Here is a 6,898-nt window from a genome sequence, read left to right on the forward strand (position 1 = left end):
TGAAACATTACAGATTGAAGGCACCTTGCGTAAAATGTGGTAAAAGAACCCAAGAGTATTATAGGGTTTCCTCCATATTTCTAACTAGAAGAAGTGTACTTGCTTTCATTTTGCTAAGTGAAAATTAAACGGTTGTGTGCCTCGTCATTCCGAAGGACATTGGCACAAAAGCTTTGTGCTGCAGCAACTTCCATTTTTGAAAAAGTTGTCTTGCTTTGTACGTATTCATTTTCAGATAGCCATTTTCTGTGGAGTCCACTTTGGATTAAAAAAAGACGTTGATATCTGACACTGATGTAACTTGGGTCCCCCTTTAATTTTGATTCCACTTGTTCTGCCCTCTGATGTCACTGTTTCTCTTCAATTCGTAATATCCTTTGTGGTCACGTCCAAGGAGATTGGCAACAGTCCTGTAGATTCATTCATTTTCTGAACTGCTTCGCCTCACAAGGGTCTAGGGGGTGCAGGAGCCTATCCCTGCTTTCATCGGGCCTCAGGCAGGGCAGACCCTGAATCGGTGGCCAGCCGATCGCAGGGCACAAGGAGATGGACAACATTCTCACTCAGAATCATACTTATGGAAAATTCATTGTCCCCAACCCGTTTAACATGAACGTTTTTGGAATGTGGGAGAAAACCGAACTACGCAGAGAAAGCCCACACAGGGTGAACTCCACACAGGAGGACCTAGCTGGATTTGAAACCAGGAGACCAGAACTGTGAGCCCTACATGCTAACCACTCTTCCGCCGGGCTGCCCATTCCCTTAAATTTAAAATTTTATAAATTTTCTGAAGCGGCCCGGCAGAGTGAGGGGTTTTGTGTCGGCCTCACAGCTCTGGCGTTCTGGGTTCAAATCTAGGTCATATCCATCTGCCTGGAGTGTGCATGTTCTACCCGGGCCTGAGTGGGTTTCCTCCAGGTACTCCGGTTTCCTCCAACATTTCAAAAGGCTGATTGGACACTCTAAATTGCCCCTACGTATTAGTGTGAGTGGATAGTTGTCCGTCTCCTTGTGCCTTGCAATTGGCTGGCCACTGACTCAGGGTGTCCCCTGCCTCTGGCCAGGAGTTGGCTCCAGCCCCCCCTGCGACCCTAGTGAGGATAAAATGGTCTCGAAAATTAGATGAGATGAGAAATTTTCTGGAACTGGAGTTACAGGAACACCAAGATGCTTTGACATGGGTTTTTTGCCTTTATTTTTTCCCATTCTTTGCAACTATTTTCTCTATAATCTCGTGGGATAGCGTTCCTGTCGGCTTCATCTGGTCTATGATATGTGTGGTCTACAAAAATTACTTTGTCTTTAAGTTTAAAGACAATTTGTAGTCAGAGGACAGACGTTGCAAATTTTGACCGTTGTCAAATTGTTGTCTTCACTAGTGCAACAAAATGTTGTCTGTTTTTTTTTCTCTGAACAATTCTGCTGTGTACTCTTCACAAATACATGTCCATCTCTAAGGTTTAACTCTCGCTCTTACCAAGCCCACCTGGTCCTTACACTTCACCTGCCAGTCAATCCCAGGGCCATGATGCTCAGGAGACCACATGCCGGTCAGACCTCCAGCAGCCGCTCAAAGGAGTAAACTCCCCATGTCACATCCCACGCATCCCTCCCCTATATCACCTCAATCCTTGTCAGACCTGCCAAACAAAAATAAAGTCACATTCACAACAGTAGTTGGGCGCCTGCTTTGCAGATCAGTCACTAGATGCATGATTGTCACTCACAGGGTTGAGCTCTTAATCCTATTGTTTCTCCGACAGGATTACTCTCTGAGGCCCCTTTCTCCCTGTGGCAGTGTGTAAGAGAAAGGCTAGATTAAGGGGATTAGCATGTATCCTCCTGACTTGTCAAACTGGGATGTAAGGAGCCATTGACTTTCTTGGGATCCTGACCAAAGAGATGCCCTAAAAAGATGCCATGAAAAGTGGCAAACAAAACAAAACTTCCTCAAAGAACAATACGATTTGTTTTCTTTTGTTCCCTTTAACTGGGCTAAGAAGTTCTAAAGAATTCAAGATGCCATGAATGCGGTAGGAGAAACTTCAACAGAAAAGTTTTTTTTACATGACTCGAAGAGGGGGTCATGAGTGTCAGTTAAAAGTGAGCTACCATTTTAGCAGATTTCCTTCCTACTTTTTATTCAGTACGAATGGGTGTGTACCTTCTAAAGCAAAGGTGGGCAAACTTTTCCAGAAAGGGCCACACTCGGTGCAGGGTTTTTTGTTCCAATTTATAAAAAGAAACCTTTCTACTAATCTGGTATCTTAGAAGTACAATCAGTGGATTGCAGTTAGGTGCCTCTTGTTTCTGCAGAAACCTCATTGGTTAAACTCTTTGTGTTGGATCAGTTGAAACAAAAATCTGCACCCACAGCGGCTCACGAGGACTGGATTCTCCACTTCTGAAATCTGAAGTGTAAATGAAAGCTCCAGATTGGAATACATCACTTTATAAAATGTTTGCTATTGAAGAAAATGTTTTAATTGAGTTTCTTCTGTATTGTAGGCTACACTATTTATGTCTCTTTGAAAATTGTCAATATATAATTAAAAACGTTTAACAGTAAAGTTTTGCTATTGAAGAAAAAAAATGAGTTTCTTCTGTATTGTAGGCTACTATTTATGTTTCTTTGAAAATTATCAATATATAATTATAAACGTTTAACAGTGGTGGATATCGTTCTGTCTTTGTTTCTTTTTACTCATTGAACAAAAAGAAAATTGTTGGTTGTGCCAAAATGCCGCAATTTCCATTAGTTCGTGTGAACTCACTAACAGGGTTGGCCAGATATCTTAAATGCCGCATCACTTCCATCTGCTGGCGGTTTTGTGAATGGAAAATACTTTTGCTTTTGATATTCACAAACTCCAGTCCTCATAGGTACCCTCCAGGCTCCCTCCCCAATTTCACCTGACTCAAATTATTAAATCCAGAAATTTCTCCAGAATCCCGATAACAAGCATATTTATTTGATTCAAGTGTGTTAGAAAAGTCAAACAAATAGAGCACGGGTCACCAACTACGGTCCTCAAGGGAACGTATCCTATGTGAAGCGGCCTCATCCCCTCTTTATAATATGTGGGAAATATCTGATTATTTGCATTTCTAATTATTTCAATCGAAAAAAAATGTTTCAAATATTTTTGCTAATAAATGGGCATGGCCAAACTAATTAAATTCATCCTCTAAGTTTCTACATTATCTTGATGAAAATGTTGCCATCGGATAGTTCAGGATTTTCAGGAACTGCTCATCAGACAAAAAGAGTAAAATTAGTTTAAAAAAAACGTTTTTTTTTTTTATTTAATGAAGAAGGGGTATCTATTATTGTAAATTCTGTGTGCATGTAGTTCAAGTAGAGGTCAATATTCTCTGGCGCTTAAATAAAAAGGGTGTCTTGTTTAAAAAAAAAAAAGGCTGGGAGAATGTTAGTAAATTAAAGTGCACATATGATATTTTTTCAACACAAGTAATTACCACTTATTCTCACATGAGAGGCGAGGGGTGATGGAGTCTATCGCAGCCAACTACGGGCACTATGCGGGGGACACCGTGAATTGGTGGCCAGCCAATGGCTGGGCATAAGAAGACAGACGACCACTCACGCACACAATCATATCTAGGGGCAATTTAGAGTGTTCAACCAACCTAAAATGTAAGTTTTCGGGATGTGGGACGGGAAAGTGTTACCCAGAGGAAAAACCCACACGAGCTTAGGGGAAATACGCAAACTTCACAAAGGAAGGTTCGAACCTGGGATAGACCCTTCAATCTCAGAATTGTAAAGCCGGCCCTCAACCACTTGGCCAACAATGGAGAAAGTGCTTTGATATAATAAGGAACCAGATAAAATAAGGAAACAAACAATCACGGAGCTCCTGTGTGCACTGATATTGATATGGTTCAACGAACTACAAGTTTTAGCTGGACATTTGGTGAATGAAATGGTATTGATGCAACATACATTTAACATGCACCAGTACCCAGATATCAGATTCTGTCGCCTCGTCACTCCATGTTGAACCCCCGACATGTCACTCCAATATCGGAACCAGGAATAAAATCGGGACTTTTGCCACTGCGCATAATTGGCATTTTTACGTACACTATTGAGATCTGCCGTGTGTGGCTCAAACAATTTGCACGAGGTGAATTGCAGGGTGTAATCGTATCTTGGTGTCATGACGAACGCTGAAATTTTCAACAAAACATAGAAAACCACATTGGTTGGAGGCAAATTCCTGCGTTTTTATTTATTTATTTAGTCGGATATGGCTAGGAGATCTACATTTATAAATAATTTCTTTTGGGCGTGAAAACATACACAAAGGACGTCAAATTTCCAGTCTATGATCTATGTAAAGGTATCTAATAAAATAATGTCATAACAGTTAAATCAAATTTCTCATTTTAATTAAAATCGGTACCCTTGTAACAGGCCGTTCAATGTAATTGCGCTACGTCACTTAATCTGGCGGCTTCGTTTATAAACTCAATTGATTCAGACATGGAAAATTATTATTCATCAAATGGTCTGGCATTTCGTTTGGATTAATAATGTTTGTATATAAATTCCAGTGTTGGAACAAACGCCGTTATGTGATACGTCACATAACGAAACATTTTTCTTGCCCTTACCCCAAAAATAATCCCTTACATTTTTTTCAATCTGGAACGGCCCTTTATTTATTACCCGCGTTTCTGAGGTGATTCAAATGAATTGTCTTATCTGTGAGACACTAAGTGAGTAAATATGATTGACTTTTATTCGAAAATTCCCAGCCCTTTACGCCTCACATTCAGAGCCATGTAGAAAGAGAGTTGGGACACTCTGATGTCGCCGCCGGGTGGGCACATAGCTGGACTGCTTCAGTTTAGAAGTGCGCCTCTGTGAACCACGTGACCCCAATGGCGACATCAGAGTGTGTCACAACTCTTCCTCCACATGTTCTGGCAAGTGCGAATCACGCCGAGAGTGGAGGCTTTTCAGGGTGGAAATTCAATATAATTACGTACTAATTACTTTGTGTGTCAGGATTTAGCTGTTTTTTGTCTCCTTGTACCCGGCGATTGGCTGGCCACCAATTCAGGGTGTCCCCCGCCTCTGGCCCGAATTCAGCTGGGATAAGCTCCTGCACCCCCACGACTTTAATGAGGATAAAGCAGTTCAGAAAATGAATGAATTTTTAGAGAAGTAACAATAACTTTACTTTTGAAAAGTAACTTGAACAAGCACGTCTGCCTCACAGTTCTGGAGTCGAGGGTTTGATTCCAGGCCGGTCCTCACTCTATGGAGTTTGCATGTTCTCCCTGGGTTTGCATGGGCTTTGTCCGGGTACTTCGGTTTCCTGTTACATCCGAATAACATGCAGGGTAGGCTGGTTGAATACAATAAATTGCCCTAAGGTATGAGTATGAGCGTGGATGGTCATTCGTCTGCTCGTGCCCTGCAATTGTCTGGCCACCCATTCAGGGTGTGCCCTGCCTGATGCCCCTAGTTAGCAAGGGTATGGTCCAAGCAGTGGCGGGCCGTCAGGGCCTTCAGGGCCTTCTCGGCTGCCCTAAGAAATGTCTGTTAGCTTCCTTTCATTGTGTTCCCCCCTGGTTGCATTGCTTCCAGGTGTGTGGTTTCATATTGAAGCATTTAACCAATCACATTTCAGCCATTACTTGTTGCCAGGGTCAGAAATCTGCCTCAAGGCCTTCACAATCAGTTCTGCGGGCTCTGCTGCATTAAACAAGCATTGATAAGACTGTTGCTTTAAACAATCATAATTCGATTTGATGACACCAAGGCCATTTCACAGGCATAGGGATACGTCATTGCTTTCACCAACTATGATTGGCTAGTAGGCGGGCCAAAGTGACCTAGCCAGAGATCACAAACTCCACCCACAATGGCCGGCGGAGGAAAACAAATGGATTTGGTTGCAGATTTGCTCCCAAAGTTATTTTCAAGACTGACTTTTCCAGAAAAAAAGGACATAATTAAGTAAGGGCGGTCAACTCCGAAGCTAGCAAGCCTGTTACAGCTGGGAAAAGGGTCTGTCCGCTATTTTCAGTGCGCTAACTGAGAGAGCTACCAAACTGTATTTGGATCGAGCTGCACAAGCAAATATAATGTTGTGTTGATTTAAAGCCAATTTCAAGACGGACTATGCCAGAAATACGACAGGACAGGCTCGATTTTCATCATTAGCTTTGATGGCGATAGAAAAGAAGGAAGAAAGAAGGGAGGATGGATATTGTGTACAGTTAAAAAGGATTTTTGGTGTGAAAAATTTGGCTACATTCCTGAATAAAATTTCAATTGTCGGCCCGGTTCTGATATCTGAAAAGCTCCAGTTTTTTGTATTTAATCACTAAATGCTGCTAGGAAGTGGATTTTACCCAATTTTAGTGCATTTTAGGCTGTTTCGCCATTGACGTTCATTGCTGTCTTTCCCCGGGAAAATCACCCCCCTGGCCTGGTTGTAATAGCTGAAAAGCTCCAGTATTTGTATTCAATCATTAAATGCTTCTAGGAAGTGGATTTTACCCCCTTTTGTGCATTGATTTATCAATTATTTTTATGTGTCGCAGCTGTGACTGTAGTGGGGGTTTTATAGCCATAAAATAGTTTTTGAGGGTTGGATTGATTGGTTGAAGGCGCTACGAGAAAATGCCACGGACCGCCACTGAACACATACGGAACCCCCCCCCCCCCCCCCCCCCCCGAACCCCCCCCCCCCCCCCCCGACCCTTGTCCCATCTGAGGATAGGTTTAAACAGTAAATGAATATGTGATTGCTAATACTTTTAATACGTTTTTTGAAACAACCAATAATAGTATTTGCCTGATAAGAATTTTAAAAAAAACTTGCCCACTCTTGCGATTGCGTGACGTCCCTGA

Source organism: Stigmatopora nigra, chromosome 12, assembly GCF_051989575.1.
Source record: "Stigmatopora nigra isolate UIUO_SnigA chromosome 12, RoL_Snig_1.1, whole genome shotgun sequence".
Classification (NCBI taxonomy): Eukaryota; Metazoa; Chordata; class Actinopteri; order Syngnathiformes; family Syngnathidae; genus Stigmatopora; species Stigmatopora nigra.